The sequence below is a fragment of the Mirounga leonina genome, unplaced genomic scaffold (assembly GCF_011800145.1).
Source record: "Mirounga leonina isolate KUSES-001 unplaced genomic scaffold, KU_Mleo_1.0 Mir_101799, whole genome shotgun sequence".
NCBI classification, from domain to species: Eukaryota; Metazoa; Chordata; class Mammalia; order Carnivora; family Phocidae; genus Mirounga; species Mirounga leonina.
This window is the reverse complement of record NW_023270210.1, coordinates 4,302,244-4,323,309: the sequence shown is the minus strand read 5'-3', so window position 1 is coordinate 4,323,309 and position 21,066 is coordinate 4,302,244. Positions and strand designations below refer to the sequence as shown.

The 21,066-nt window shown below is 43.8% G+C and overlaps 1 protein-coding gene and 1 non-coding gene across 2 annotated transcripts in view; one reads left to right on the top strand and one right to left on the bottom strand.

Moving 5' to 3' along the window:
- Positions 1 to 371: 371 nt before the first annotated feature.
- The window catches only part of MTM1 (myotubularin 1), a 94,775-nt gene continuing 74,080 nt past the window's right edge, over positions 372 to 21,066 (top strand). The window contains exon 1 of the mRNA XM_035011952.1: positions 372 to 423. The gene's annotated coding sequence lies outside the window, so the exon portion shown is untranslated. The remainder of the gene's footprint in view (positions 424 to 21,066) is intronic.
- On the bottom strand, positions 9,195 to 9,298 carry LOC118015267. The gene has a single exon (XR_004680598.1). It is a non-coding gene; the product is annotated as a U6 spliceosomal RNA (small nuclear RNA).

Sequence of the window (21,066 nt, the reverse complement as noted above, 5' to 3'; positions counted from 1 at the left end):
TTTATTGGAAAAAACAATGGGACACAGAGGAGTCCTGGGACTACGCTTCCCAGCAGCCTCCGTCCGGCTTCTACTCCAACTTCCCTCACAGGGGCGGCTCCTAGCATCTGGGCCCTGCCCACTGGCATCGTATTTAGAACTACAACTTCCAGATGCCTCCACGTGCCGGACCTTTCAAAGAGGGCTTCCCAGCAGCCTCCCGGGTGAAGAGCCCCGCCCCTCGGGGCGGCTGCCGAGGCTTTCACGGCGCCTTCCGCCCGCCTCACCCATGTCACGTGATGCACCCCCACCAACCGGCACGGGGAGGAGGGCGGCGGGCGGTGGCCAGAGGCGGGGAGGCCGCAGGGGGCGGGCCCTGGAGGGGGCGGAGCGGGGCCCGGGAGCCGAGCAGCCTGGCAACGGCGGTGGTGCCCGGAGCCCGAGGTGGGTGCGCGCTCGCGGCTGGCCTGGCTCTGAGCCGGGCGCTGCGGGGACCTGTGGTGGGAGAGCCGGCAGGAGGAAGTTGGGACTCCCCGGGCCGACGGGTCCGGCGGGTCCTCGCTGCACCCGCGGGTGTGTGGGGGGGGGGCGGTTCGCCCGAGCGCCTCGCTGTCCCTGCCGGCCAGGGCTGAGTGAGGCCGGGCAGCCGCAGGCAGGTGCCTCTGGCTTCCTCCTGTTCTCCCCGCCCAAGGTCCCAGGCCGGCGACGGGCGAAGGTCGGGACGGGGATCGGGGCCGAGGGGGGAACTCTGGGGGCGTCGCGGCCGCTCCCCGGACTTTGCTTCCCCGTCCTGGAGCGGCGAGCCGGCTGGGCGGCCGTCCTGCCTCCCAGGCGACGCGCGGCGGCTGGTCCTCGCCTTGGCCCTCCGCCTGGGGTGGGTGCCCGCCGCATCCCCAGTGGGTCCTGCGGAGCGGCCGCAGCCCGGCGCTGGCCAGGAAGCCCCATGGGGTCTCTCTAACAGAGTTTCGGTGTCACGCACGGGAGGTTTTCTGCTCTTGCAACAGTTGAGAGAAGATCTGAGAGGGAACGGTTAGTTCCCTGATACGCAGTCGGAAGTATGCACAGGCACGAGCAAGCGCCCTTTGCCGGGTTGCCTCCCTTAACTGTCTTGCTGCGCTCAGGAAGTGAAAACTAATTTTAGTTTTTGCCTAAGCAAATATGAAATGAATCTGCCGCAAAGATTATATTATGGGCTTTATAGACGCATACTAAGTATGAGGTGTAGTGAATTGTGACTGGTTTTTAAGTAGACATAATAGACCTTCACAAGAATGAAATCGTGGCATATTAGAATTGACTGGGACCTTGAAGTTCTTAGTTGTTCGTTTCCAGGATGGGGAAACTGAGGCCCAGAGAGTGTAACGCTGTATAATATTGTAATAATATGACCCAAGATTTGGGGCAACCTGATGGCAAAGCTAACATCACAAGTCAGGTCTCTGGGGGAGTATCTTGGCCTCTGCCTAACCCGGGTACTTTTTTTTTTTTTTATCGCAGCTTAGTTTTGTTCCTTGTAAAGTATCCACCTTAGAGCCTTGAGATCGAGCCAGTGATTTTGCTTTAGTTCAAACCATTTTGAATTTCCTTCAAAACCAGTTTACCAGCCAAATAAGGCAATTAGGCGTGTTAATTTATAAACACATTTTGCTTTCATCCAACATATATTTTGGGCACGATCACTTATTGCTCACCAGATTTGACTCAATGGCTTTTGGCAGTTTCACAAAACCATATCTATCCTTGAGAGATTCCACACCATGGAGTAGATTCAAACCAGTGAAAGTAGAGAAGATTCATTGGGGCGTTTAGATTCTAGTTATTAAATGCTTTTAAACAGTTGGGTCTCCTTACCTTAAAGTTCTAACTTATATTTATCAGGTTGTCAGCGGCTTCATTTACCCATTATACCCAGAATGCCCATAGTGTACCTGCAGCGTGCCAAACACCGAGAAGACAGCAGACAGCACCACTAAGTCCCTGCCTTACAGAACTTATGTGTGGGGAAGCAGAGAATAAAAAAAAAAAAAGCAATGATATATTTTCTAGTGGAGATGAGCACTATGCGGAAAAATAGAGCTCTGAAACTCTATGATGTCAATAAAACAGGCTGGCATGTTTGAGAGTGACTTGGGAATTACATTGAATTGTTAGTTTTAAGAGTGTCAGCTGCTGCTCCATTAAAGCAAATAATGAAATCCAAAAGTAAATCTGTCTAAATCAAAGAGATTCTATGGAGTCCTCATTTCTCTGGCGATTACCTCTTGGATCATAAATTCATCCTAGCCTCATTTTTACTTGCATTTTTTTCTCTTACATGCAAACAGTAAGTGCTTTCAAACACCTAGGGAGGTGGTCTTCCAGTCGCTCCCTGTCTCAGTAGTTCCCTTGCTCTAGCTACAGAAGGCTCTGCTGAGCTCAGTATTCCTTGTTGATTTCATGTCAGTGTCTGCCTGCCTCAGGCTACCTTAGGCAGCGATTTCTTTTCCTGCACTCTGGTTTGTACTGAGAACCTACCATCTGAAACCATTGTCAGTCTTTGGGTTGTGTGGTTTGTAAAGAAACGAGTTCATTTTGATGTTAGCTGTAGCGTAAAGAAGCATTCAACTTCTTAAAAACTAAAGCGGTAGTAAAATGGCATGCATGGTGGCTTACTATACAAGTTTAGTACCTCTTCTCTCATATTCTGTATGTTCAATGGCTTCAAAGCAAATTTTTTCATTTTTACAGGTTCTAAAAAATGACTAAACGTATAAACAAATACTCAAATATTCTTTGTTCCAAAATGAAAGGAGGATTAACAAAATGTAGTTACTTTAAAAACCACTGAAAGAACATGTGGTTCTTGCTCTCATTGAGGGCTCCAAAATCAAGAGAAAAGCAGAGCCTCTTCAAGGCTTAGTAGGCAACATTTTGAACTGGTGGCCAAAGGATTTCAAAGGCCAGAGTTTCTTATTTCTAAAGTTTTTTTCATTTTATAGAAGAATAAGAGGTTGCTTTCATTATTTAGTAATTTCCCTTCCCTGCATCTGACCTCTTTGAAGTTCTGCTTTCTTTATTTTCTAGTTTCTCAGTTCATTATTCTTTTTTGGCAGATGGGGGAGGGACAGGGGCTGCCATTTGCCTGTAAGGTGTTGACCCTAGATTTGAATCCTGGCTCTAATATTACCTGTGTGACTTTGGGTGAGTTACTTACCCCTGTGCCTCAGTGTCCTTACCTGTAAAATGAAAATAATAATACGCATAGTACCTGCCTCAAAGGGTTGTTGGCCAGACTGAATGCTAATCTATGTCCAGTGCTTAGAATAGTGTCTTGCACATAGCACACACTCAAGAAAAGTTAACTGTTACTGACTAGGACTACATGGAACTCCCTTGTTTGCTTTTAAAGATTTATTTGAGAGAGAGAGAGAGAGAGAGAGAGAGCATGCAAATAGGGGGAGGGGCAAAGGGAGAGGGAGAGGGAGAGAGAATCCCAGGCAGACTCCCTGCTGAGCGTGGAACCTGACAGGAGGCTCAATCCCAGGACCCTGAGATCATGACCTGAGCAGAAATCAAGAGTCTGACACTTCACCCAGGGCCCCCCCCTTGTTTGCTTTCAAAGAAAAAGAATGATTCTAGACATGTCCTAATACACTTTTGGACGTCCAGTAAGCGTGATTTTCCCTTTTACTATTTGGACTCAGAAATTACTTGAGACCATATTTTGTTTGTTTCTACAAACATGACTAGAGCAAGAAAGGCCTTCTTCCAGTTCCTCTGCTTTGAAAGCAGGAGGGTACCAGGAGACCCAGTTGGAGTCAGTCAGGTGAGATCCAGTTGCCATCCTGTAGTTGGAGGACAGTTCTTCACGTTAAATGTTTACAATGTGTTTTTCCACCTGAGCACCTAGACAGTCTCATCCTTTTCTGTTTAAGAATGCAGTGGGCACCTGTTTAGAACATTGGCATCATGCACTAGCGCTTTCTTTCTGTTTCTGAGGAACAAGAAATGGTAAAGGAGCTCTTTGTGTGAGGTGGCCGAAAGCTTCCTGAGTTTGGATTCTGGAAGCCAGGTTCAAGTCCCATTTCTGCCCCTTCTTAACTCCGTGACATTGGATAAGTCATTTTACCTCACTGCTGCTGCCGCCTCCATTTGTAAGACAGAGCAGTGAGCCCCGCCAAGCTCCCAGAGCTTTCCAAAGAATCAAATGTACATCAGTACCCCTTTGTAGGCTGTGCAGCGTTATTATTGCATTCATGTATTATATAGGCCGTGGCTATTTGGAGAACTGGTGTAAGAGAGCAGGGTCCTTCCTGCCCTTGGCCCCCCTCCCCCATAGCTGTAGGTGCAGCCTCTCTGCCTTGCTCTCCCTCTTCTGTCAGCATTGAAATACGCACGTGTTTGATTGCCTCTCTCAAATGGACCTGAAGCCATTGGTACTTACGAGCTTCCATTCTATTGATTCCTAAAATGGTAGTACTGCATAACCAACAATGACAGGGCAATAGCAAGGCAATCTCTTGCACCAGGGAATATTGCCTGCCTTTTTCTGCAGTGTTTCAGAATGAAAATCTTTCCTTTTTCAAATCAACACCTTACATTAGCTCCTCAGTGCAGCTTGAGGCCCTGCCAAGCTCCTCCATCCATACTAGACTGGATGCTCTACTCAGGGGCTTAGGATGGGAAGAAATACAGGGCCTTCATTGCTCTCCAGGTCTATGCTGCCTTTCTTGTTCCAACAGAACCAAAACAGAGTGCTGTTTTCTCATTATTTGAACTTGTTTCTCAGTATCTTGAAATGACTCCGTAAGTAGCTCTTTGAAATGTCGAGTACTCGTCTCCCCTCTTTGTCTTGATATGTAATACCTGCATATTTCAGCATTACTTGTTTCATCTTCCAAGCTTGTGCAGAAAGGGGCTGAGGTTGGAGACGTTTTTTCCTGGGCAGGTGAAACCTAACATGGCCCTCCACACACAGTAGACATTTAGTACATGCTCTTTGACTTGAGCTGGACAAGGAAGGGATAGTTCAGAGTTGTTTGGATGTGTCCATTTCAGCAAATTCGGTTGTATGTAGAGAGACCATATCCCCTGACTGCAAGATGAAATGGAGCTCATGCTCAGCCTTCCTTGTTGTGGTCAGTTAGCAGATGAATAAGAAAGTTCTTTGAGTCCAGTGATGGGAGAGGTCTTACACGTTGCATTCCCAGCCTCTGGATTTTTGGACTATTGTCATGAGCAGTTGTAGAATAGGTTCATTTTTGTTTTGCTTGTTGGTATGTTTGGGGGTGGGAAGGGGTAAGGGAAGTTGAAGGGTAATAATTGGAAGTAAAAATAAAAGTAACTTGTTTGTAACTCATTCTGTTCTCATTCCCTTGCCTACAGACCTTGACAACACAGTGATGTCCTTTCATTAACTTGTGATAATTGTTCTATATTGATATCATGTCCTTGGGCTTTCCGTGAGAAGGAAGCATTGTTTCCCAGAGCCTCTTAAAACGGAACGGGCTGCTACGTCACGGCACCATGCTTTCCCCTTCAGGGAGCTCTTGAGGCCGAGGTGGCCATAAAGGGGATTCGTGGCATCAGATGGTGGTGCTTGAAATGCCCTCGTCTGAGCCTTAAGTTCCTTTTCGGCCCCGAGGTGACTTAGGTGGGGACTCAGGAGAACAGGGACTGTGCTGTCAGGGTTCGTTCCAGCAGTCCTGGAATTGACCTGAGCTGTTTTGCTAAAAGAAGAAATGCACCTGCGGGACAGTGACCCCCAGCCATGCTTGTCAGTAGTACTGGGTGGGTCACAGTGACAAGGAAGATCCGCACTTGGTTTCAGGGAGACCCAAGGAGACCACTGCCCTTGACACTAGTTATGTGGCGGGCAGGATATGCGAAAGCTCAGTGGACATTCCGTTTTGAGCTTTCTGGTCCTGACGTGTTCCTTGCCCACACTGATACTTCCACATCTGAGAGAGAAAGGGAGTCCCCAGGTGGAGGGCAATTGGAGCTGGCCCTCACCTCTTTGTAGTTCTTGCTGTGAGGCCGAACAGCTGAGTTTTTAAAGTTGAGGCTGAGTGCAACCCTGCTGGCCATTTCCTTTCTTTACTGTTATCAGCTCTGACATGACATGATCATTTCTCCAGAGCTCCCCATCACCTCTGTGCCACAAAACAGTTTTTCCTTGTTGCTAATTGTCCAGATGCTCCTGCCCTTCCTCGGCTCCTGGGAGCTTAGGAGAAATGCAGAATTTGAGGCCCCTCAGATCTACCCAGCCAAGAATCTGCATTTTAATGACACCCCTAGGTGATCTGTATGTACATTAAAGTTTGAAAAGGCTGGTTTAAGTAATAGTTCACATCCTGGCTTCCCCATGATCCTTTGAGACCCTGTGGTCCATTAGAAAGATAATTCGAGCCACATGTGTAACCCATGTTCCTAGTAGCCGCATTGAAAGAGAAACAGATGAAGTCAATTTTTATAATATATTTAACCTAGTAGATCCAAAATATTATCATTTCAACATGCAATCAGTGTAATGATTAGTGAGTGGTCTCCCCTCCCCTTTTTTTGTATGAAGTTGTGAACATCTGGCACATACTTTACATTTACAGCACCCCTCAAGTGGGACTAGCCGTATTTCAAGTGTGCAGGGGCTACGTGGACTAGTGGCCCCCGTGTTGGACAGCACAGCTTTGAGAGATACATCCTGGCCTTGATTTGCTGATGATGTCATCAGATTTGCTGTCAGTGCCTGAAGAGCAGTTAGAGCCGGGGTCGCCTCAGTAATAACTTGCATTAACGATCCGTGTAACCTGTGGCAAACCCTTTGCCCGTTGGGATTATGCACATCCCATTTGAATCCTCACAACATCCCCACTTTCCTGAAGACCATTCTTCCCTCTGCTCCAGTTTGGTAAGCAGTTTGAAGAATTCGCCAGTGGTATATATGTGAAATGCAGGCTTTTTTCTTGGGTACCAGTATCTGCAAAGAACTCGAGGATTGCGCCCTTCCTCTCTGGCTCACCCAAGAGGGTGCGGAGTCCCTAAATAGAAGTTTCCATGTGCTGGAATACTGCAGATCAGTGGTTTGCCACGGTGGCTCTCATTAGAATCACCTGGGAGCTTTAAAGACCTGCTGCCCCGGCCCCACCCACTGACGTTCAGATGTACTTAATCTTGGGGGAGATCAAAGGTGTGCATTTTGTGCAGTGCTCCGCCTGCCGCTCAGCTCGAGAACAGCTGCTATAGGAGCGTGTCTCCAACCTGGGTAAGCCCAGAACAACCCGCACTTCAGGTCCAAACAGATTCCGACTCAGTGGGTCTGCCGGGCGGGAGAGCCGGCTTCAGTTGCGGCGAGCTCCCAGGCTCTGTCACTGGCGCTTTGACTTTGGGTAGCCGGCCGCCTCGGGATCACCTGAGGGCGTTTCCCAAAAGACAAGTTCCCTGGCGTCAAGCCTGGAGTTTCTGATTCAGGGGGTGCGGGGTGGGGCCCAGGAGTTATACTTGAGAAAGCACCATGTTTTCCGTATTACACCACGAAGTATTAGGTTTACTTTAGGTTTTGTGTAGGCACAGTTCTAGTGCATGTTTGTTTTGGCCTAAGTGGATGTTGAATGATATCAAACTCCTTTTCTGCCTTTACGGAGCTCTGTTTTTTTCCCCCTTGGCACCTGTTAAGCTGATGATGGGGTATTTTAAGGGATTTTCTAATACAACATTGTAGCATTAACCCGGTTTGCCTGCTGGGGTGAAACCAGCATGTTTCTTACTGCTGGACTTGATTGGTAGTATTTTCTTCAGGATTTTTACATCTGTATTTGAGAGTGAGATGTGGCTTTCCTCTACTATCTTTGCCTAGTGTCAGTTTGCTAGCCTTGTAAAGTGAGTGAGAGCATTCCCTTTTTCTGGTATCTGGAAGTTCCTGTAAGATTGGAATTACCTGAATTCTTGAATGTTTGGTAGGACTTGCCCCCAGAGCCACCTGGGCCTGGTGTATTTGGTGTGGGAAGATGTTAAACTACCAGTTAATATCTGCCATTATCTGTGGTTATGTCTGTCTTTTCATTTTTTAAATTTTTTTAAGATTTATTTATTTGAGAGAGAGAGAGAAGGAGCGGAAGGGGCAGAGGGAGAGGGAGAGAGATTCCCAGGCCGACTTGGTGCTGAGCCAGACGCAGGGCTCAATCCCATGACCCCAAGGTCGGGACCCAAGCCGAAACCAAGAGTCGGATGCTTAACCGACTGTGCCACCCAGGCGCCCCTGTCTTTTCATTCTTTTTTTTTTCCTAAGATTTTTATTTATTTATTTAACAGAGAGAGAGAGCGAGCCTAAGTAGGCAGAGCGACAGACAGAGGGGGAGGGAGAAGCAGGCTCTCCACCGAGCAGGGAGTCCAATGCGGGGCTCGATCCCAGTACCCTGGGATCATGACCTGAGCCGAAGGCAGCCGCTTAACTGACTGAGCCACCCAGGTGCCCCTGTCTTTTCATTCTTAAATCTTAATATCGTTTGTGCCCTTTTTTTTTTTTTCTTAGTCTTACCAGAGGTTTGTCAGTTGTGGTTATGCAGTATGTTTGTCAGTATGTGGAAATGAATGAACATAATTATATTCTCCAGTTTCTTTTTGATTTTTATTTATTTATTTATTTATTTATTTTAAGATTTTTATTTATTTATTTATTTATTTGACAGAGACAGAGAGAGCAGGAACACAAGCAGCGGGAGTGGGAGAGGGAGAAGCAGGCTTCCCGCTGAGCCGGGAGCCCGATGTGGGACTCGATCCCAGGACCCTGGGATCATGACCTGAGCTGAAGGCAGTCGCTTAACCAACTGAGCCACCCAGGCACCCTCTTTTTGATTTTTAATGAGTAAAAATTTTACATAATTTTATTTTTATTTTTTTGAAGATTTTATTTATTTGACAGAGCGAGCACAAGCAGGGGGAGCAGGGGCAGAGGGAGAGGGAGAAGCAGACTCCCTGCTGAGCAGGGAGCCCAATTCGGGGCTCCATCCCAGGACCCCGGGATCACGACCTGAGCCAAAGGCAAAGGCAGATGCTTAATCGACTGAGCCACCCAGGAGCCCCTTTATATAATTTTAAAGTCAAATTTACATCAGGGTGTTTTACCAAGAAGCCTTACTTCCATCCCTGCCTCTTGCCAGGCATTCTGTTTCCCCCACCCCGTCCCAGGTAATCAACATTATTAGGTTTTAGTTTATCCCTCTGTTTCTTCTTCTTTTTTTTTTAATATATAACGCTTCACAAATTTGTGTGTCATCCTTGAGCAGGGGCCGTGCTAATCTCTGTATCGTTCCAATTTTAGTATATGTGCTGCCGAAGCGAGCACTCTTCTGTTTCTTCTGTCGTGAGTGCGCGCACACACGCACACACACACACACACATTTGCATTTCCCCCCTTACACCAAAAAAGCATATTACATACACTATTCAGTCTCTTTTTTTTTTTCCACTTAAAATATATCCTGGAAATCACTCTTCATTTTCTCCTCTCTTTGGATTTATTTTGTGGTTTGGATGTTTCAAAACATTAGAATTATTATTATTTAGTTCTAGGATAGCCTCATTTCTATTGTGATTATTTCATTCACCTATGGGTTTAGAAGTATATTTTTAAATTTACAAATACATTTTCTAGGTATTTTTAGAACTGATTTCTAACTTCACTGCATTATGGTTACGGACTGTGGTCTGAATACCAGCAGGTCTTTGGGATGTGTTGAGGGTAGGTTTATATAGTGTTTTGTGGTTGGCTTCTTTCACTTAGCATAATGCTTTTCAAATTCATCCATGTTGACTCACAGATCCACAGTTGGTGACTTTCTGTTGTTGAGCAGTGTTCCACAGTTATTTGTTTATTCACTAGTTGATGAACATTTGAGTTGACTGAGTTTTTGGCCATGGTGAATAAAGCTGCTATGAACATTTGCTTACGAGTCTTTGTGTGGACTTGTGTTTTCATTTGTGTAAATACTTAGGTGGGGCATCGCTGGGCGGTATGCTTACTGTATGTTTAACTTTACAAGAAACTGTCAAAGTATTTTCCAAAGCGCTTGTGCCAATTTGCAAAGTAAAGTATGAGAGTTCTGCTTGGGCCCATATCCTCAACTCTTGTTATTGTCTGTCTGGTTAAATTGTAGCCATTCTAGTGGGTGGGTAATGGTAGCTCACTGTGATTTTAATTTGCACGTTCCCAATAACTAATGATGGGCAATGAGTATGTCGTCACGGGCTCATTAGCCATTTGTACATCTTTGGTGAAGTGTTTGTTCAAATCTTTTGCCTGTTTCTTATTGGATTGCCTGTCTTATTAAATTTTAAGAGTTCTTTATATATTTTGATTATAACACCTTTATGAGATCTATGATTGGCAAATACAGACTACAGCTTACCCTTTCACTTTCTTAATTGTGCCTTTGAAAAAGAGCAAGGTTTTTAATTTTGATGATGTCAGGTTTATCATTTTTTTCCTCTTCAGGTTTATGCTTTTTGTGTTCTAAGAAATCTTAGCCTAACCTAAGTTCATAAAGATTTTCCCTTGTGTCTCCCTCTAGGACTTTTGTAGTTTTAGTACTTATTTATGTTTAGATCTCTTATGTCTTCCCCACCCCCCCCCACAGGTTCATACCCTGTATAGTCCCCTTCCCTTGAGTTTACAGCCTTGTGAGACCTTGAGGAGAGGATCCAGCTAAGCTGTGCCAACTCCTGACCCATGACCCACAGAAACTGCACGATGATTAATGTATGTTGTTTACAGCTACTAAGTTTGTTATGCAGTAATATAAAACAAATACTTTTTTAAAAAGATTTATTTATTTGAGAGAGAGCGAGCGCGTGCAAGCAGTGGAGGGGGAGGGGCAGAGGGAGGTGGAGGGAGAGAATCCCAAGTAGACTGCAGGTTGAGTGTGGAGTCTGACATGGGTCTCCATCTCACAACCCTGAGATCATGACCTGAGCCAAAATCAAGAGTCAGATGCTTAACTGGCTGAGCCACCCAGGTGCCCCTAAAACTAATACTTCGATGCTTCATTTCAACTTGATTTTGTATATTGTATGAAGTAAGGTTCAATATTCACTTATTTTTTATATGGATATCAAATTGCTCCAGCATCATTGGTGGAAAAGACTATCCTTTTCCCACTGAATTACCTTGGTACCTTTGTTGGAAATCAGTTGGCTGTTGCTAGGACCTCCAAAAGATGGGTCTCATCCTGAAGCCAGTCTTTGGCAATTCCTTTGGACAGTTTTTTATTATGGCAAGCTGCCTGCTGGGCAGGCTAACTAGTCCTGCCAGTATCACACAGTCTTGATTACTGAGGCATTTTTAGTAAGTCTGGAAATTGGATAGTGAAAGTACTCCAACTTTTTTTTTTCCCCTTCAAGGTTGTTTCGGCTATTCTTGGTCCTTTGCCTTTCCATATAAATTTCAGAATTGTCTTGTCAATTTCTGCAACAAAGCCCATTGGGATTTCACAGGGATGGCATCGAATCTCTAGATCAATATTGACATCATACCAATGTTGAGTCTTCTGATCCTTGAGCGGGATATGTATTTCCATGTACTTAGGTCTTCTTTAATTTCTCTCAGCAGTGTTTTATAGTTTTCCATGCATGGTTCTTGTATACATTTTGTTAAATGTATCCCTAAAGATTTCATTTTTTTATATTATGCGGGTGATTTTTTTTACACTTTCATGTTCGTTTGTTCATTGCTAGCAATACAAATATCATGGGTTTTTTATGTTGACCTGCATATCTGCAACCTTCCTAAATTTACTTACTGGTTCTGGTAGTTCTTCTACAGTATTCTTGGGATTTTTTGCATACATGACCATGTTGTCTGCGAATACAATTTTACTTCCAATATGTTACGACTTTCATTTCTTTTACCTTATTAAACTTGCTAGGATCTCTAAGAGCTATGGAATGCAAGCAATAAGAGCAACCACCCTTGCCTTGTTCCCACACTTTGTGGGAAAGCATTCCATCTTTCATCATTAAGTATGATATTAGCTATAGGTTTTTCATAGGTGCTCTTGACTATTCCTAGTTTGCTGAGGGTTTTTTTTTTTTTAAATCATGATTAGATGTTGAATTATGTTTGTAGAAGCCATGTCTCAGATACAATCTTTAGGAAGATAGTATACATCATGAATAGCCTTGTCGACTTGACATAATCACCACATTACTATCCCTTACCAACCACCACTATCCAGCTTTTCCTCCTGTTGCTAACAGAATTTCCATCTGGAGCATGGGAATTTTTTTTTCTATTCTTCTATGGAGCAGCATATATTGCTCCTTCAAAAGCCGAGGAAATTCTCTGTCAGATGCGTATATGTCATTGTTATGGTACTGGCAATTCTTCATCTTCTGACACCCGGTTTGGTTCCTCTTCATCTCCTTGCCTTTTTTATTTCTGCCTTTTTCCTTAGATTATTTTCTCACATCTATGAAAACCTTCTCCCTGCTAATAGTGCCAAGCTTCAGAAGTGTGTGTGTGTGTGTGTGTGTGTGTGTGTGTTCATGTGTTCGGTCCTTCACCTTCTTGTATGGCTTGGGTGATTGACCACTGTATTTATGACTGATTGCCCTACTCTGGGTCACTGCATGTCGTTCTCTTTCTGAATCTCCAAGGCATCTAATGAAGCCAATCTTTAGAGATCCCTTTGCACACTTCTCTTAACTATTATGGCAAATTGCTTATTCAGCAGGCTAGGTAGTCCTGTTGCTGATTTCTGCTAACCTTCAAGGTCAACCTGCTCTTGTAAATTAGGACTAATAAAGATGTATCATGCCCAGCGTTTGCAGCAGTTGGCCACATTCAAAAACCTCACCTGCTGCTTTTTCCTTCTGGCCCATGTAGAGAAGGGACAGGAAACTCTATAAAACTATCCAGCCCGTTTCTGGAACTCTTTGGAATTGCCTTCAGGCACCTTTTAAAAAATATCCTCAGTGGTGTCAAATCTTTGGGTGAGGACTGGGCATTTGGCTTCAGGCCGAAATGAGGCTCCTCTGTTAAATAGACTGGGCACCCATGCAGTGGGAAGCATTATTTTTCATTGAAAAACTGAGATGTGATAAAATTCATGAGATGATGTCTTATGTAGCTCTAAACTCTAAAGGCAGTTTCAAGAGAAGAACTGGAAGAATACTTTGAATGGTGATGGGGCGCCTGGGTGGCTCAGCCAGTTAAGCGTCTGCCTTTGGCTCAGGTCATGATCTCGGGGTCCTGGGATCCAGTCCTGCGTCGAGTCCCACATCGGCGCCCCCGCTCGGCAGGGAGCCTGCTTCTCCCTCTCCCTCTGTCCTCCCCCCCCACTCATGCTCTCTCGCATGTGCTCTCTCAAATAAATAAATAAAATCTTTTAAAAATTACTTTGAATAGTAGCGGTGTTACTGGAATAAGTGCACATGACCAAAAGGGCCTGCTTTGAAGAACCCCGGCTCCATATGCTCTGCTAGGCATTTTAACAAAGGCCCCCTTACATCACAGTTGTACCTCATGGGGTCTGTATTTGATTTTTGTCCACTAATAATGAAGTTTTTCCATCTTTTTGATATACTTGGAAAACACTCTTCCATGATACAAAGTAATATCGCGGTGGGCAAACAAGAAAGAAGGTACTGGTTCAGTGCCTCCGAAACATGGATGTGGGGAGAAGAGGCCCTATTTGTTTACTCGTCTGTTAAATGGAGGCTAGAGTTCCTGTTTGTGACCATCCAATTTTATCACGTAGAGATGGCATTCCCAAAAAAACCTTTTGTATTCAGCTGTGAAAGCATGAAGCATTCCTCATTTGACTGTCTACCAGAGAACCAGAGCCACAAATATCTGTTAGTGGGCAAGAGGGTCAGACTGACTGGGTTTGAATTCTAGCTTTGACAGTTCTTAGCGGACACATTCTTTAACCTTCCTATTCCCTGGGGTTGTGTGTTTTGATATGAAGATAGTAATAGTAGGGTTATAAGGTTGTTGGGTGGGGGGATCGAATGAGTTCATCTATGCTTAGAACAATGCCTGGCACATAGTAGGGGGTCAGTAAATGAAAGCCATGATCATTATCCACGAGCAGATGTTCTATTTTGATTTTTAACCTGTATGTTTGGCTTTATTACTATTTAATTTCTATCTATTCATTATCTTCATTGCTGTTTCACTTATATTTATTCATCTCCCCAACTCAGTTGCTAGCTCCTTGAAGATAGATCTCAGGTTTTTTTTAGAACTTCCTACTGTGGTCCAGAGTAGTTGCCCAGTATATATTTATTAACTGATTTTGGACCTCTTTGGAAATAATTACATATGCTGAGCAAGAAGTGCCTCAGAAATAGTTAGCCTGGTGTCATTTCATTATTTCTTCTCAGAAGCTATATGAATATTTTAGTGCTGGTTAATTTAATAGGTATTTAGTGAATCCTTATAGATGGTTTGACAGACTAAATTATTCTGAATGTAACCATATGTTGACATGACCATTCTGTAGATTGTTAATTTCTGCAGCTAATCTCTTGCCTGTTATGCGTTGGATTGCATTCCCCAAAAAGATATGTTGCTAGGCCTAGCCCCCAGCACCTCATAGTGGGACCTTACTTTGAAATAGGGTCATTGTAGATATAACTAGTTGAGATCATACTGGAGTCGGGTGGGCCCTTAATCCAATATGACCATCGTCCTTATAAGAGAGAAGAAGACCATGTGAAGACACAGACATATGGGGACAACTCTGTGTGACAGAGATCGGAGTGATGCAGCTACAGGCCAAGGAATGCCAGGGACTTCCGGCCACCACCAGAAGCTCGGAAGAAGCAAGGAAGGATCCTCCCTGAGTGCCTTCAGAGGAGCATAGCCCGGCAGATACGATACCTTGATTTCAGACTCATAGCCTCTGGAACTTGAGAGAAGAAATTTCTCTTGTAAGCTCTCTGGTTTGTGGTACTTTGTTAGAGTAGCCTCAGGAAACTCAGAGATTGCCATCCATTATTTTGCCTTTTTCCCCCTTGCTGCTTGAATTAGAGCGTCGATAACCCTGAGATTTCATCTCCAGTGGTTGGTTTGCCTATATTTTCATCCATTATCCATCTTCTCCATATAATTAAAAAATATATTTACAGCAAATCAGACAAAGGTATTGGGAAATCTGACACAAAAATACCATTGCAGTTCTCCTACAACTGTGCCAGAAGTGGGAGACATTTATGTTTGTAGCAGAACAGTTTGTAATAGCAAAACCTGGACCCAGTTCGGAAGCCGTGGTGTGGAACAACAGACTTCTATGCAGCAGTGAAAATGTGTGGAACACAGCTCCGCACGTCTACGTATATGGCTCTCCCAACCATGCTGTGTGAGCAAAACAATGGGCAGAAGAATATGGCGTGATTCCATTTATGTATAAAAGGCCAAAACCGCACAAAAGCAACATCACTTAGGGATATTTATATTTATGAAAAATGACACAGATATGCAAAGGAGTGATAAACACAAAAATCAGCCCTAAGGAGGGAGGGTGGGGTACCTTTAATAGCTGAAGACTAATGTCTCCAAAGTAATGAAAGTTTGTGAAGGTAATACTATATTCATTGATTCATAGACTGAGTGCCCAGGCTGTTGCGTGCTGGAGCCACAAGGTGAAATAGCCCTGGCCCCGAGGAAGCGCAGATCGAACAGCACAAAGTGTCAATGGATAAGTACAGTACAGCCTGAGAAGTGAAATATTAGAAATCTGTACAATGTACGGAGAAGCAAGGTGTGTGTGTGCGCGCACGCGCGTGTGCACGCACGCATGCCCATGGGGAAGTCAGGTAAAGCTTCCTGTATCTTGAAGCAGGGAAATAAGGAGCCAGGGCCAACAAGGCTCCTGCGCCACCTCCAGTAAAAGTGCCTGGAGGAATTGGTCTGAGTGGAAGGTTATCATCTCCGGCCTTTCATCCTCTCCCTATTTTTCTGGAAACTGCACATCTGCTCTTTAGTTCTTTCCATCCCTCCCTCTTCACCACTGATTCTAGTTGGAGGAATCTTTGTCAGGAACGCCAGTCTGAGAAGGTCCTTGGAGAGTAAGGAGATGCTCTGGACGGGCACCTTCATTATTACTGTAGTTGTGACTGTTTCCATATGTTTACTTTTACCTTCGACAATTACGGTCTTAACTTTTGCTTAAGAAGGTACTTTTCACTTACAAATTTAAAGTGGACTTTTTGCAGTAGTTTCTCATAGGGAAAAATAGTTCAACAAAATGCAGTTTTATCATGGAGTACATTAGCTGGGTTCATGAGTTTTGAAATTGGCAGGTGGATGGGGAACTTGATCTTGTTCCTATTTTAAAACTTTGTTTACTGGCAGGTATTTGACAGTTACAAAATCCACTGGTGGATTCAATGATTTGTTTAAGTGTATGTGATATTACTAGGTAGCCTTTTTACATTAAAAAAAGTGAACCTGATGGTAGTTGATTTTTCTAAGAGTTTATATAGCATACCATTTCAATTCAGGAAGCATTTTGAAAGTTACCTTGTTCCATGGCCACCGCTCATGCTGCTGAAGCCAATCAGCTGTCTTGAAGATGTGCCATTTGTCATGAGGGAAACCAAGTAGAGTGGATCAGTTCAAATCCACCACTAACCACTGGAAAAAATGATTCAAAAAGCATTCTACACTGGATCTGAATTGTATTGCTTTTAGCCAAAGGTCTTTGCAGCATTTAAAGAAGTAGAAATAAGTGTATTGTGTTCTTAAAATGAATAGTAGGGGCGCCTGGGTGGCTCAGTCGGTTAAGTGGTTAAGTGTCGGACTCCTGATTTTGACTCAGGTCATGATCTCAGGGTTGTGAGATCTAGCACCATTTCGGGCTCAGTGCTGGAGGCTGCTTGTTCTTCCTGCCCTCTGCCCCTCTGCCCTTCTCCCTGCTCATGCTCTATTGCTCTCTCTCTCTCAAATCTTTAAAAAATAAAATGAATAGTAAATATCAAACTGATACAAAGAGTTTCTAAATGAAATACTTTTTAACATTTTGTAATTTCCAAAGAAGAATCATCAAAATGAAACCCCTTTAGCCCTGAGATTTGATGTGGCTGAGACAAATTGAGGAGCTGTGATGCATATGTGTGGCATGTGTCTATTTGAACAATAACTGTTGTGGGATAAACAGAGATTTACTCTGAGAAACCTCTAGCATATTTCTAGATCCTTGAGCCAAAATAGAAGGTAATGAGGTGAGGTCCTCATGTTAGGGATCCCGTGGAAAGTGTCCCTGGGTGAGGAGTCAAGTGTTCTGTTTTTCTATTTTTTTCATGGAAGTCGGCATGCTTTAAGGACAAACTACTTTAAAGCTATTCAGAGCCTCGCCAAGATCAGGTGGATCATCTTAGAAAGTGTGTGTGCAGGATGGTTAGGCAGTGTTAGACATCATGTATTTTATGGAAAATCCAGCGAAGTGTATTAGCACCAGTTGGAGGAATGACTTAGAGTTCATCAGACATCTCTCGTAGGAGGAGGAGACTTGCCCTCTGCTGTGGTAGTATCATGTGCATTTCACGGACCAGGAACTGTAGTTTGTCTAACGGGGCATAACTATTATTAATCAAGCCGCAGCGTTGGGATTTGAAACACAAACTGGTCTGAATACAGAATCCCTTTCTTTTTTCAACCCTATCACACGGTTTTGCAGCTGATCATAGTGCATTTTTATAAGGTATAAGCTACGAATGGGGGGTGGCTAATAGCTTATATTTTAGTTTAAAAGGGCACGATTGTTACTTACTTTGGGCAAAGAAAGTTCATTTGGAAATCATTTATTTTAATCGTTTAAGGCAGAGGGTGACAACCTGTCTTTGTAAATAAAATTTTACTGGAATACAGGCACACCCCTTCATTTCCCTATTGCCTTTTACTGTTTTATTTATTTATTTCTTTAGTAAGCTTAGCGCCCAACGTGGGGCTTGAACTCATGCCTCCAAGATCAAGAGTCACATGCCCTACGGACTGAGCCAGTGAGGCGACCCTGCCTTTTGCTGTTTTAATGCTACAACACAGAGTTTAGGAGCTGTAACAGAGTCCAGATGGCCCACAAAGCCTAAAATATTTACTGTCTGTCCCTTTACAGAAAAAGTTTGCCAACCCCTGTGTGAAGGAAGATGTATAAAAATGAAATAAACTTGTAGTTTTACAGAGCATCGTTTGTTTTCATGTGGGTCGAGCACATATGGAACTTGATAGTGTACCTGGTCTCAAAATGGCTGGGATAGGAACATTTCCCTTTTGTGCAGAGTGGTTTCTCAAGGCATCCTTTTCATTTTCTTGCCTCCTAGGTGGTCTGTAGTCAAAGCAACTTTAATGCAAAAATCAGAATAAGTTAATTTAGTAAGTTCTGTGTATACAGGCACTCCAGGTACATAAGGGAATTCTTGAGTACTTCTCATTGGGGGCGACACTCCCCCTAGAGGCCAAATTGGAAATGGGGGGGTGCTTTTATTTTTAGTGTAATATATTGAAAAATACATTATTTAAACAAATTTTTTAGGGGCGACTGGGTGGCTCAGTTGGTTGAGCTTCCGACTCTTGGTTTTGGCTCAGGTCATGGTCTCAAGGTCCTGGGATCGAGCCCTGAGTCTGCTTGTCTCTCTTTGCCGTTCCCCCTTCTTGCGTGCAATGCCCTCTCTCTCTCTCAAATAAATAAATAAATCTTAAAGTAAAATAAAATTTTTAAAAAGAAAAATGCATTATTTATTTTATTTAAATGATTTAAATCACTGTCCCTTTGTTTCTCCTTTATACTAGAATTTAGGCACTATATTGATTATTTGTTGAAATTGTGTTTAGGTTGATAATATCTATGATTTTCATTTCAGGCTAGCAAAGGGGGCTTTACGGGAATTTGCTTTAATAACAAAGGGAGCATTGGGTCTAGTGGTATTAAGCAGCACTGTCCTAAGTATGTGGCTTTTTTTTTTTTTTCTTCAAAACAGACTTCCAAGTAAAGAGAGCGCCTTCAGAAAGATTTGTAATTCTGGACCCAGAGGCTGCTTACGCACAACTTCTTGCTCACTGGCAGGCTTTAGAAGTGGGTTTTCAGACTGGGTAGCTTTCCACAGCTTTCAAGGGAGCCTCCAGAGAAAAACTATCTTTAAACTTCATTTACACGTCAACACAGAGTAAGAAAGCACACTGAGTAAAATCCAAACAGAAGGCCTGCATACCTTTTATCACTGTTTGTACATGGAAAGTTCCTAGACCACTGATGGAGGGCCATTGATCTCCAGTCAGGTGACCATGGGAACTAGAGCTTCCCTTGGAGTTTAGATTTTGCTTACAAAGGCCCTATGGGGTGGAGGTCAAAACTGTTTTCTAATTCTACTGCCTTTAGATTTATATAATAAGGGCAAAGATGGCCCACCTTTGAAAGTGTTTATAGTTATGTCTGCTGCAGGTGTTTTGTGGAATTCTGCTTTTCATATGCAACAGAGAGGGGAACAGGTTCTTAGTCTGGAAGCAGGGTATGGGGGAAGAGGTTTCCCCACCTGAATTTGGAAGGTCTCTTTCAGGGGAAAAGTCTATAGTGGAGGCCAGCAGCGCTCCAGTTCTTGGTGGTGCAAATTGCTTCAAAGCAGCATAAGTTAATGCTGCCACTCTGCTACCCAGAGCCATCCTGCCTTGAGCATCTGGATTGGCCAAGGATTTGTTCTACCGTTTTCTTAAGCTTGCATGAACTTCTGGCTTAAATGAAATGTTGGGTGAACAACGGTTCAGGTCTTGGGCCAGCTCTTTATTGCCCAGTCCATTTATTCATTTAACCAGCACTTACTGAGTACCTGCTGAGTGCCAGGCACCGTCAAAGACGCTGTAACTGCAGCGGTAAGTACAACAGACCAGAATCCCCTTCTGCTGGAGGCTTGTATTCTGCTGGGGGGAGGCAGACAGTAACAGCGGATTATCTGAAAGGTGGCAGGTGCTAGGGAGAAGAGATGGACAGAGAGAGGCAGAGAAAGAAGGGTGGAGGGTGGGAGATAGACGGAGATGGGGAAGAGAGTTGAGGAGGACAGTGTAGGAGGGGCAAAGAGAGTGACACCATGAGACCTTTGAGTTTCGTTGTCTTGAATGTAAAGAGAGATCCAATTAAGACCATCTTGTGACTTTCACATTTGATTTATTAAATAATGCCACCTTTATGTAGCTTTATTTGAAGGAGTTTGGGGCCCCCAATGATTGTTTGCCTAGATGAGTTGAGTTTTCCTAACTACTTCTTAGTCTAAAACTCCATTTCTGCTGGGATTGGCACCAGTCACATCCAACGTGGTTTCTTCAAAATAGAGACACTTGGAAGCATTTTTCCCTGGGTGGAAAGGACACTCCAGTGTTAGTGCAGAGAGAGGCCTAGGCTAGAGCTGACCTGCCATTAACTTGCACCAGTCCTTTTCACACATCCTCTGGGCTCTTCTGGTCATCTTCTCTGTCACAGAGAGAGGATTGGGTTGAAAGCATGACAAAAGTTTTTTTTTCAGGATCAAAAATGAGAGATATCTACCTTTTGTTAGATTCCTACAGTGTGTGTGTGTGTGTGTGTATGTGTGTGTGTGTGGATAGATAGAAATAGATACAGGAATTAAGTTTCAATTTCACTTTAAAGCCAGGGTAGCCCAAATTCAATGTTTTTTTAGATAAAAAGGATGAAAACTCAATCTTTAGGGGTCCTGGGCAAAATGTAACCAAAAGGGTATTTTCATGTACTTTTTAAAGAGAAGCTTTATAACTAGGTCACTGCTGGCCATGCACTATCCCTGTGCTAGTTAACTTTCTAGCTAGTATTTATAGGGTCAAGACTAATTTGTAGAATAATTTGTTAGTGTCAGCATTCAATAAGTATCCTTTCATAATTGAAAAAAAATGCTAATAATTTGTTAATGTATATACCAGAACCCTGTTCTGAGCCTGTCCCATGTATTTATTCATTTTGCCCATCTGTGCTGCAAAAACACCGAGATCGTAGCAGCCGAAGGCCAGAATAGTGGGAAGGTTGAATCACCCGCCCAAGGTCAAATAGTGAGTTGCAGAGTCAGGATTTGAATGGAGTTGGCTCTAACATCTGTGCTCTCCATCATCATGCT